This window comes from Dipodomys ordii, unplaced genomic scaffold (genome assembly GCF_000151885.1).
Source record: "Dipodomys ordii isolate 6190 unplaced genomic scaffold, Dord_2.0 Scaffold160, whole genome shotgun sequence".
Taxonomy (NCBI): Eukaryota; Metazoa; Chordata; class Mammalia; order Rodentia; family Heteromyidae; genus Dipodomys; species Dipodomys ordii.
The window spans coordinates 1,416,132-1,428,734 of NW_012267376.1; the positions used below are offsets into that span (position 1 = coordinate 1,416,132).

At 43.7% G+C, this 12,603-nt stretch overlaps 1 pseudogene; it reads right to left on the reverse strand.

The window, feature by feature from the left end:
- LOC105998268 overlaps positions 1-12,062 on the reverse strand; it is a 15,069-nt pseudogene extending 3,007 nt beyond the window's left edge.
- Between the last annotated feature and the right edge of the window lie 541 nt (positions 12,063-12,603).

Sequence of the window (12,603 nt, forward strand, 5' to 3'; positions counted from 1 at the left end):
TTTTCCGCTTGACTCATACATATACTAGATTTTGCAAATAAGGGAAACCGGTTTCTCACTTGTAGAGAGTACTTTGGGGTGTACAATCTCCTGTATCTCACCTAAGTTTTATTCTTTTTTTTCTTTTTGTTGGTCGTGGGGCTTGAACTCTGGGCCTGGGTGCTGTTCCTCAGCTCTTCAGCTCAAGGCTAGCACTCTTCCACTTGAGCCATAGGCCCACTTGTGGCTTTTTCTGCTTATGTGGTGCTGAGGAATTAAATCCAGGGCCTCATGCATGCAAGACAAGCACTCTACCACTGAGCCACCTTTCCAGCCAGTTTTATTATTTTCCTCGGAGTAATTTAACACATGCACCTCTTGGTAGAAGTTTAGAAGTGGGCTGTGGTTATCTCCACCCTTCTTTGTCCTCTATGGTGGGCAGGCTTTTCTGGGCAAAGAATCTCATGGACTTTGCTGACTTTGAACCATGATCCTCAGATCTTGGACTCCCAAGTAGCTAGGATTTTGGTGCTGGTACCTGGCTTGTGTTAGTTTTTGATGGATTCACAAAGACAAGTTTAGTTATGCCCGTCAATGGGAACAGACTGCTCAGTTGAAGTGGACATCTGTATACTTCAGGTTCCTGAGTCTAAATGGTGGGAATTTGGATTTTTTTGTTGGCTGTCTACCACCAGAAATCAGGAGAAAAATCATAATCTAGTTAAAAAAACTTTTCAAAAATGTTTTCTTTAGATTCTTGAGTCACAGGAATTTATTCAGGACTTTTAGAAAAAGCCAAATTCACAAATCTGTGGTCCTTTAGAATCGATCAACAATAATAACAACTGAAAAATTACTCTGCATTTTAAGCAATCATTTAAACATTCTCTTTATAGTTCTCTCAGCTTTCAGGAAACAAATCAACACAAAATGTGACTAGGTAATGATTTCTCTTAACATCTATGCGGATTTCCCAATCTCCTTAGAAAGCAACCCCAGATCATAAAAGGAAGAGTCTCACCACTTTTCAGTCTTGTGGTTTACCTCTCTGACTCCCTGCGTTCACCCTGCACTGCCCCCCACCCCCGTGCTGTAAGGGGCCCTGGTGACTTCCCACAAACCCACACAGGTCACGTGACAAGGCTGGCTCTATGGTGGAATCCGGATTTCTGTAGTTTGTGGTCCTCACAGGCCACAGGCTCAACTGTGAGGGTTTAGGAGGCGCTGATGTTTCTCAGTCGCCCACCTTGGGGACGGTGTTCATCATTCCTGCAGCTGTCATACGGCCCCACTGCTCCAGTGTCCAAGAACCCTGGCATTACTGGCCCTTCTGGGTTTCTCTTCCTTATGCCTTAACAGAATATTGAACTGTCTGAGCCTGAGAAAACCTCACTATTTCTTTACCTGCGGAATCCATCCAGTTAGGCTCTGTCTTGCCTTGTGTATCCCAAACCCCATCCTGCCAGTCATGGTTCTCAGCCTGGAATTCAAGTCAGGGTTTGGGGATCCTCCCTTACAGGGGCTTCCTGCCACCAGCCACCCCTGCAGCTGTGAACTGTCAGCCGGTTTCGATCCCCTGTGGCTTCTCTACTCTGTGCAGCCACAGGCCTAGAGTCCCAAGTGTTTGAAGTCTGGCCTGAAAACAATTTGTCTTTGAAAGCCAGAGAGCCATTCAAGAGCAGGTCAGATTTCCTGGGAGATTTGGAGTAGGCGATCAATGAAGAATAGTTTTATTTTTTGGTCCTGTAAGGAGCAGATAATGTCATGATTTTCCATGGTTATCTTCCCCACTTGGCCTCAGAATCATTTTGCTTACAGCAGTTCTGCCATTTCTCTTTTCCATCCTTGAGAGAACTTGAGGAAGTGTCTAGACTCCTGGCTTATCCAGTGCCATGTCCTAAGGGAAAAACACCGGTGTGAATCGGAAGGATCCCGGATCTCATTTGACCTCTGTCCCTTTTGAGCAAGGGAGAAAGCCTGTGAAGATCAGTGGGATTATCAGGGAGAATGTGAGTGAAAGTTCCCAGGACAATGGCCCTGTTTCTCTGGGTCAGTCTTTGCTGCATTGTGAGTGCACCAATGATCACCACCATCAGTGGTGGGACTTAAACTCAGGGCCTGGGTGCTGTCCCTAAGCTCTTTTTGTTCAAAGCTAGCACTCTAACACTTTGAGTCACAGTTCTACTTCCAGCTTTCTGATGAGTAATTGGAGATAAGAATCTCTTGGAGAGCTGGGAAGGTGGCTCAGTGGTAGAGCACTTGCCTTGCATGCATGAGGCTCTGGGTTTGATTCCTCAGCACCACATAAGCAAAATGAAAAAAAAAAACTGGAAGTGGCGCTGTGGCTCAAGTGATAGAGCACTAGCCTTGAGCTGAAGAGCTGAGGGACAGCGCCCAGGCCCAGAGTTTAGGCCCCAGGACCGGACCAAAAAAAAAAAAAAGAATCTCTTGGACTTTCTGGCCCAGGTTGGCTTTGAACTGTGATCCTCAGATCTCAGCCTCCTGAGTAGCTAAGATTGCAGGTGTGAGCCACCAGTGCCTGGCACTATCAGCACTTTTATAGCTCTTTAGCTCTCAAACTTCTTCCTGCTCTTACACCTGTTAAGGTCTTTACATAGTCCACAGTCATCCACAAGATGAGGAAGAAAGCCCAGGAGGCCAGCATGCCAGTCCTGCCTACCCAGATTAGGATACAGGAGGACATAGTCACTAGGGATTGGGACCACCACACCAAGGAAGCCATCACCCTGTGCCAGCAAGTGAGTGACTCTGCGTGACAGGGATGAAGAAGTTGGCTGGAACAAAGGACAGAGCTACTTGTAGTGGGTCAACCACTCACTGGGTCCCTCTCTGAGCCTGGGGTGCCTGGTGGTGGAGGAGAGGGGCCCAGGCCTGACAGGGAAGGTGGGGGGTTTGGATTTGCTCCCCATTCCAGTGATGGCCTGATGCAGGGATAGGGTGAGCAGGAGAATGTGGGATGGATGGAGTGAGAAATGCAGGCAGGATGGGCAGCCTGAGAGTCAGCTGAGAGTCACAGAAGGTCTGAGGACACTTGAGATTGGGATGAAGCAAAGAGGGGGTGTCATGGGGAGACTGAGAGTGGGGTCTGCTGGGGCCATTACACCCTGTTAGCTTCCAGCCATACTGCCCCAGGACACAGGGAACCCCGTAGAACTCTGCGGGTAAAAGCACATCAAAATGCCCAGGAGAAGGCCCAGAGGGGGGTGTGGGCTGCTGTGTACAAACAAGTTTGTGCCCATGGCAACATCTGCCCTGATCTTAGACGATCCTGAGGTTCAGGGAAGTTTCTGGAGTCATCCACGAGGAAGGCACTTGTGAGTGACAGGGCCTCCTGGATCCTTAGGCCACTGCTGCTACTTCTGTCCACTGGAGAAGGTCATGAGGGCAGGGTGCAAAGCCTGGGATGGGAACATCTCAGGCTCACAGTTCTGCACTCACACCTGGGACGCTCAGAGGCAGTGATCCCAGAGTGGCAGAGAGCTTCTGCTGTGGTCATGCCTTGCTGCTCACCGCGGGCTTACACCCTGACTCTACCATTCTGGCCCCCAACCTTGTGGCCCTGACCCTGATATCTCCCTGGCACACTCTCCTCCATGCCCCATCGTGTCGAGTCCGGAGAGCCCAGGCTGGCAGGGCATGAAGTCCTAGGCAGGCTGGTGCAGGTGTGGTAAAGGCTACACTGTGACCTGTGTCACCCCAGGCTCCTGGCACAGTGTGTGGGCAGCTGGGGATGATGTGGTATCAGGGGTGGCAGAAGCTGCACAGCTGTTTCCCACTCATAAAGCGGGGTGTGGGAGGTACTGAACCTCATTCCTTTGCCCTCCTTCCTAGGTTCCGGCTTGTGGACTAATTCATTCTGAGCTGGTGAGCCAGGATGCTATTATGCACATTATTTTTGTGCCTTCTCAAATGCCAGGGATACTCCAAGACCTCCCTGGAAAACCTGAAGTCCATCTTGGACATCTTTCTCCCAGGATGCCTGTGGCACATGATTGCATGCCAGTGGGACAGGAAACCAGTGCCTCCATGAAAGATGCTGCTCATCCCCATCAGCAAACCTTTACTGAGTACCTTCCTCAACCCTAGCTGCACCTAGCCAAGTGATGAGGACTCAAAGGGTCCCTAGTCCTGCTGGCTCATAGCAGGTGCATGAGTTATGTGTGTGATGTAAATAATTTCCCTCAAGGAGATGGACCAAAGTTCTCACTCTCCAGGCATAAGATGTACTGAGCCCCACTCCTTATTCCCCAGGTATAAGATGTACTGAGCCCTACTCCTCATTCCCCAGGTGAGGGATATAGTGAGCCCAACTCCTCATTCCTTGGGCATAAGATGTACTGAGCCTCACTCCTCACTCCCCAGGTGAGGGATGTATTGAGCCTCACTCCTCACTCCCCAGGTGTGAGATGTACTAAGCCAAACTCCTCACTTCCCAGGTGTGGAATATACTGAGCCTCACTCATTCCCTAGGTGTGAGACGTACTGAGCCACACTCCTCACTCCCCAGGTGTGACCAAAACAGCACTTTACCTACATCCTAAGTTAATTTGGGCTTCCTTCCAAATTAATGCCAAAGCCCTAATGTAATCACAAGAAACCCAGCAGACAAATGTCATTTTAAATACCTAGCCAGACCTATGAAAGCCATCAAAAAGGAGGGAAAGCTGGAAACTGCCAGAGCCAGAGAAGCTATGGGCATGATAACTTCATGCTATGTTCTATAGGATAGAAAGGAAAAGTAAGGGAACAGGGCTTTGCAGGTGCTCTAAAAAGTTATAATTTATCAGGATTGGCTCACCTTGTATAACAGATATACCATGGTAAGATGTCAGCATGGGGGAAGTGGAAAATCTCTAATCTGTACCTTAGCAGGTAAGCTGCTAAAGAGGTGACTAGTAGATCCTAACAGATGCATGGGAGTCTCAGAACTACAGCTTTTGGCCTGTAGGCAATCTCGTTCCCCTCCCCACCCCCCAGCTCCTCAACAACCTGGCCCCTGCCAGTGCCCGAGGTCCTTGCAGTGGGAACCAAGCAAACTGTGGAGCTGCTGGAACAGGGGCTCAGGCAGAGTACAGAATGGAGCTGAGCCCATGTTACAATCAGAGTGCACAGTACCTGGCTTGGTACTGTGGCTATCCACAGGACTGGGTTCGATATGTTCATGGAATTGGCACCAAGGAGATGTAAACTAGGAGAGGACAGACCCAGAAAGATAGGTCTGAAGATTAAGTCACTATGAATATCGTACCTGATAGGCATGAGTGTTCCAGACCCACAATGTCAGAAGTAGGGAGGTCTTACCAAATAGGGAAAAATAGAAACCCTGAAAACATTACAGGAAGGAATAGGAGAAACTCTAGGACTCTTTGGCACAGGCAGAAATTTTCTTAATAAAGACCCAATAACACAGCAAATCAAAGAAAGCTTGGACAAATGGGATTACATTAAACCGCAGAGCTTCTGCATGGCCAAGGACATAGCTAGTAAGATCAATAGAAAGCCCATGGTTTGGGAGATCTGGACTAGCCATGCAACGGACAAGGGCCTCATATCTAAAATATATTTAGAACTCAAAAAATTAAATCCCCCAACAACAAATCCTCAAAGAAACAACTGCCCCATTAATGAGTGGGCTAAAGACTTAAAGAGAGACTTCTCTAAAGAGCAAATAAGAATGGCCAATAGACACATGAAGAAATGTTCAACATCTCTGGCAAATGCAAATGCAAGGCAAAACAACATTGACATTCCACCTCACCCCAGTTAGAATGGCCATAACCAAGAAAACAAATAATAGTAGGTACTGGTGGGGATGTGGCCAAAAGTAATTAATGGCGCAGTTGTTTCTTTGAGGATTTGTTTTTGGAGGATTTGAATTCTAAGTATATTTTAGATATGAGACCCTTGTCTGTTGTATAGCTAGTGAAGATCTTCTCCCAGTTGATGGGCTTTCTATTGACCTAGGATCATAGCTTTAAAACACATCCAGATGGCAGTTTATTCACACAAAAGCTATTTTTGAATAGTTATTACACAGTAGCAACGCAAAAGCAAATAGAATGGCTATCCTTAAGGCTAAGAAATAAGCTTAAAATAGAAATAATGAACATTTAAAAGTAAATGGAATAGTAAATAGTAAATGGAATGTGGTTTCTAATGGGTATAGGAATTTTTTTTTTAGTGAGACAACAATATTCTTAAGAGAGATTACAATGCCAGGTGATGATAGGGGCTCACATCTCTAGTCCTACCTACTTAGGAGGCTGAAGGCTAAGCTTCGAAATTCAGAGCCAGACCCAAGAGATAAATACTAGAGATGCTTATCTCCAATTAACAGGCAAAAAATCTGGGAGTGGAGATGTGTCTCAGACTATTACTTGAGAGTAAAAAAAATTGAACAAGAGCACAAAGCCTGAGTTCAAGCCCCAATAAGGGAACACACACACACACACACACACACACACACAATTATAGTGATGGCGTCCTGAATCCTTAAACACACCAAGAGCCCTGTTTAAATGGGTCAATTGTATAGTCAGTGAATTATAAGTCAGTCATGCCATTTAAAATAATTGTGTCATGCGAAGGATGTGTACATTGCCTTGTAGGGGCACCAAAGATGTAGCAGTTGATCCTTAACAGCAGGGAAATAGGAGAAAGTGAACACAGGCACCACTCCATATTGAGATCCAGACATATCTTGGTCATGTCCACCCTGGGTTCTAGTCTGAAATCAAACATAATTCATGAAGTTCTTCCACTATATAGGATTATTTTTAAATTTTATTTTCTTGTATAGATGCTGTACAGAGGGGTTACAGTTACATGAGTAAGGTAATGAGTACATTTCTTGTCGAGCATTGTTACCCCCTCCCTTGTTGTTCTCCCATTATCCCTTCCCTCCCCAACCTCCCTCACTCCTCCCCCTCCCCAAAGTTGTAACATTCATTTCCAATGTACTGTCTTGTGGGTATCATCGTTGCAATGGGTTATACTGTGTTGTGTTATGTTGTTGTTTTGATTTGCATTTCTTTATGGCCAGAGAAGTTGAACATTTCTTCATGTGTCTATTGGCCATTCTTATTTCTTCAGAGAAGTCTCTCTTTAAGTCTTTAGCTCACTTATTAATGGGGCAGTTGTTTCTTTAAGGATTTACTTTTGGAAGATTTAATTTTTGAGTTCTAAATATATTTTAGATATGAGGCCCTTATCTGTTGTATGGCTAGTGAAGATCTCCCAAACCATGGGCTTTCTATTGATCTTACTAGCTATGTCCTTTGCCATGCAGAAGCTCTGCAGTTTATTGTAATCCCATTTGTCCAAGCTTTCTTTTATTTGTTGTGTTTCTGAGTCTTTATTAAGAAAATTTCTGCCTGTGCCAAGGAGCCCTAGAGTTTCTCCTATTCTTTCTTGTAATGTTTCATATTAAATGAAGTAAGCCAGACCCAAAGAAATATAGGTCCCATGTTTTCCCTCATTTGCAATAATTAGTACATGTCAAGGATAATTTTATCAGATGAGCAGAAAAACTCAAGAGTTTTGTACATATGACCATATAAAATGATGATGCTAAGTGAAATGTATCCCAAGATATGGACACAAGAGGTCTTTCTTTGTTGTTGTTTTTAATGTACTATGTGATTTTTTTTTTGTTTCCTATGGTATATCCCCTGTTGTCACCATACTTGACTTAGGTACCCTGCATCTTGTACAAACATTTGTCTAATTTGGGGAGGGGAAGGGGAATATCAAAATGCTGAAACAAGGACACAGTATAACCCATTGCAACGATGATACCCACAAGACAGTACATTGGAAATGAACGTTACAACTTTGGGGAAGGGGAGGAGTTAGGGAGTTGGGGAGGGAAGGCATAGTGGGAGAACAACAAGGGAGGGGGTAACAATGCTTGACAAGAAATGTACTCATTGCCTTACTCATGTTAGTGTAACCCCTCTGTACAGCATCTTTACAATAAAATAAAATTAAAAAAATAAAATTTCCTATATTGTGAAAACTTCATGAATTATGTTTGATTTCAGACTAGAACCCAGGGTGGACATGACCAAGATATGTCTGGATCTCAATATGGAGTGGTGCCTGTGTTCACTTTCTCCTATTTCCCTGCTGTTAAGGATCAACTGCTACATCTTTGGTGCCCCTACAAGGCAATGTGCACATCCTTCGCATGACACAATTATTTTAAATGGCATGACTGACTTATAATTCACTGACTATACAATTGACCCATTTAAATAGGGCACTTGGAAAGTGCCCTATTTATGAAACCCTATTAGGAAGCCATCACTATAATTGTGTCTATGTGTGGGGCCGGGAAGGTGGCTCAGTGGTAGAGCACTTGCCTTGCATGCATGAGGCCCTGGGTTCGATTCCTCAGCATCACATAAGCAAAAAGAAAAAAGCCGGAAGTGGCACTGTGGCTCAAGTGGTAGAGCGCTAGCCTTGAGCTGAAGAGCTGAGGGACAGCACCCAGGCCCAGAGTTCAGGCCCCACGACCAGACCCTCCCCCCCCAAAAAAAATTGTGTATGTGTGTGTGTTCCTTTATTGGAGCTTGAACTCAGGCTTTGTGCTCTTGTTCAATTTTTTTTTACTCTCAAGTAATAGTCTGAGACACATCTCCACTCTCAGATTTTTTGCATGTTAATTGGAGATACGTGTCTCTAGTATTTATCTCTTGGGTCTGGCTCTGAATCACGAACCTCAGCCTTCAGCCTCCTAAGTAGTTAGGACTAGAGATGTGAGCCCCTATCATCACCTGGCATTGTAATCTCTCTTAAGAATATTGTTGTCTCACTAAAAAAAAAAAAATCCTATACCCATTAGAAACCACATTCCATTTTCTATTTACTTTTAAATGTTCATTATTTCTATTTTAAGCTTATTTCTTAGCCTTAAGGATAGCCATTCTATTTGCTTTTGCGTTGCTACTGTGTAATAACTATTCAAAAATAGCTTTTGTGTGAATAAACTGCCATCTGGTTGTGTTTTAAAGCTATAACCCTAGATGGTGTAAATTTAAGACAGAGTGACCTCTTTGCATTCTTGTAATGTTTTTCAAATCTACTTGAAAACCATTGAGTGGTTATGGAGATAAATGATCATTAATTTTTCTTTCTTGGCTGTATTTCCCTAGTATCTGTTGTAAACAAAAGAGAAAATCTTTCTAAGCTGGTGCAAATATCTCAAACACATGGAAGCCAGTGATGAAAAATGCAGTATCAGAGGTCAGTATAAATTCATGACATAAATCACATCTGCTAATTAAACTTAATTCCAAAGAACAACAACCAAAGCCAAGAGATGTCTCAGTCTCCCAGGAGAAATAAAGTTGAATAGTTTCTTGGTTTTAACCATTTTCTGTCATTGGGATACACATTGCTTCCTTTTATTTGTTGGCTGAGGGGCCTGAACTCTGGGCCTGGGCACTGTCCCCGAACTCTTCAGGTTCAGGGCTTGCACTCTACCACCTGAGCCACAGCACCACTTCTGGATTTCTGATGGTTATTTGGAGATAAGAGTGCCATGGACTTTTCTTGCCTGGGATGGCTTTGAACTGTGGTCCTAAGCTCTCAGCCTCTTGAGTAGCTAGGATTACAGATTTGAGCAACAGGTGCCAGGCACATTGCTTCTGTTTGACCAAGTGTTTCTGGGTTTGTAGTGTGGACTGTTGTAGCTGGAGGCCACCACAGGGGCCTCCTTCAATACCTTCACCTAGGACTGCTAGGGGCTCATGGGGATAGCTTACTCAATTCAAACATAGGAATTGGCTCTCTGGGGTTGACCAGTAGTCTCCACCTATTGGAAGGGTTTGTATTACCTGATTAAGAATTTGGTAGTGTTTTTCAATGGCCTTTAAAACTCATTGGGAAAATAACTACAAGACAGACAAAATAATGGAAAGATTCTAATGTTTAGGAAGAAGCTGAGGATGATATAATGTGGGCATATCATATAGGTCAGAGAATCCAGAAGACCTAGAAATGACTGAGGCTGGACATATGCTAGAAAAGACTGGAGAAGACTCTTAATTTTCAACTTTGGTTGATGTGTAGGTTTTCCTTGAGCTGGAGGTGAATGTCTAATGAATTTAACATAGCCTAACAAATGAAGCATTGAAATAGTGTTCAAACACATGGTCAATCTGTAAAGTTTGGGATAGAATTTGATTCCAATTAAACTGTTATATCACCACTCATTGATCATTAAGCCAATAGAACCAAGATTTCACACAACAAAATACATTTCTGAAGACACACTAAACATTCAGTGTCAGACCAGGATTAGCAGCAATGAGTTTTAAGTGATTAGGATTTTCAGCATTATATAATATTTTTTAAAAAACACAAGAAGTGGGCTGTTCAAAGAAAAAAGTGATGAACAGAATCCATCCCTAAGGAAGAAGCCCAGACCTGGGTTTTACCATGAGAGACTTTAAATCAACCAGCTTCAATACGCTCTGAGAGCTAAAGGCCAATCATAGACCAAGAGCTGAAGGAAGATGGGTCTGGTAATGTTTGATCCAAAGAGGGAGAAAATGGAAAAGAAGCAACGAATTCTAGAGCGGAAAAACACACTAACTGAAATAAAAAAATCGACTAGAGATTCAGCAGCAGGTTTGAGCAGGAATAAGGAAGAACCCTAAACGTTGAAGCTAGCTCCATTTAGAGGTTTCAGCCTGAGTAGAAAGGAGAGAGAAAGAAAAGATACAAACCGATGCCAACAGGTCTGTTAGACATGATAAATATATAAAAAAGGAGAAAGAGGCAGAAAAAGATATTAGAAGAAAAAATATCCCAAATTTTCTAAAGGTAATGAGCAATCCAAATCAACATATCTGAGAATAATTTCCCCTTTAGGTTATGCTTGGATTTAGACTCAGGGCTGTGCACTTGCAGGGTAATGGCCTTAATTCAGTAAGCCATACCCTGGGCTGCTTTGAATATTTTTCCCCTCTGATTGAGTCCCACAGTTTTGCCTGAGTTTGCCTTGGACTTCAAGCCTCCTACCTATGCCTCATGCCTGATGAGCATACGGCGATGCCCAGACTTTTTGTTGAGATGGGATCTTACTGATAAGGCCTGGGGTAGCCTCAAACCATAAGCATTCCAATCTCTACCTCTTGAGCATATGGGATTATAGGCATGAGCTACCAGGCCTCACTTTCTGTGTCTTAACAGACTAAGAAGTACAACACAAGGAGATCTAGTCCATAGCACATGTTCGTCAGACTTTCTTTTTTTGAAATGCAAACCATCACAAATTGTTTGTGACTATTAAAAATCTGAATTTTAAATGGATCCTTGGACTGGGGGTGTGTGTGTGTCCATCAACTTGTTTGACTTTAGCACTGGAACTACCACCTTCCCCATGAAGCTCCATGCGTTTTCCCAATCCAAACTGGGGCTTGTTCAGCACTTTTCTAACAAAGACACTATGAAGTGGATAGGTCGATGGCAAGCCTTTTCTATGTCTCTCAATGCTGAATGGAATCAATTTAATAACCACCTCTTTCAAGTCACTTGTCTACACTTGTCCAGTCTTGATTTCCATCAGCTTCTTCCACATTTGGTGGATCTATTGATGGTAAGCATGGGAGGTCTCGTGCATTTAATCATTGCATTTTTTTAAGTAAAGCCAACACAGAATGCACGAAGCAAGTAACCATTTGCAGTCTTGACATCAGTCTGAGCTTTGATCATGGTCTGCTACTTTCTGACCAGGGAGTACACTTTGTCCCAGGTGAGATCCATGTTATGGAAGTGGGTGAGGCTGTTCTTGCCCTGAACATCCTCAGTCATGGTGCTACTGCACCATTCTGCAGATCAGCGAGGGTCACTTCAAACGCTAGACCCTTGGGGCCCTCAGCTGTGATTCTGGTTCCTTGAGTCCTTGTGACTAGTGTGTTCCCAATATTTCTTATTTTGAATATGGCCGGTGCTTTCACATCATACCAATCTTACTTAGAAAATGGATCCACCACTTTCTTCCTGGCCCTCTTTTGGCCACCTTTTGTAAGGCATTTGTTCTTGCTGACCACCATGGTACTGCTAGAGAGCCAAAAAGGCTCATCAGACTTAAAACACAAAGACAAAGAAAGGATCTTTTTTATTAGCATAACTTAATTTCTTAACTTCAAAGCATAAATTAAGGGGCTGGGAAGGTGGCTCAGTGGTAGAGTGCTTACTTCGCATGCATGAGGACCTGGGTTGGATTCCTTAGCACCACATAAGCAGAAAAAGCTGCAAGTGGTGTTGTGGCTCAAGTGGTAGAGCTCTAGCCTTGAGCTGAAGAGCTGAGGGACAGCACCCAAGCCCAGAGTTCAGACCCCATGACCAACAATAAAAAAAAAAGCATAAATTAATTGCACCAGGAAGTTTCACCATGGAATCTCCATACATGCATATGATATATGTTGATCAAATTTACCTTTCTATTATTTTTTCTTAACCCTCCCTTACAGTTTTTAGCAGGTTTTTAGCTAAGAATTCTATCTTGTAAAACAGGAATGGAGAAGAAATTAGGACACTGAATGTTGAGGCTGAAATCAAAAGGACATTAGACAGCAACTCAAAGCAATATGG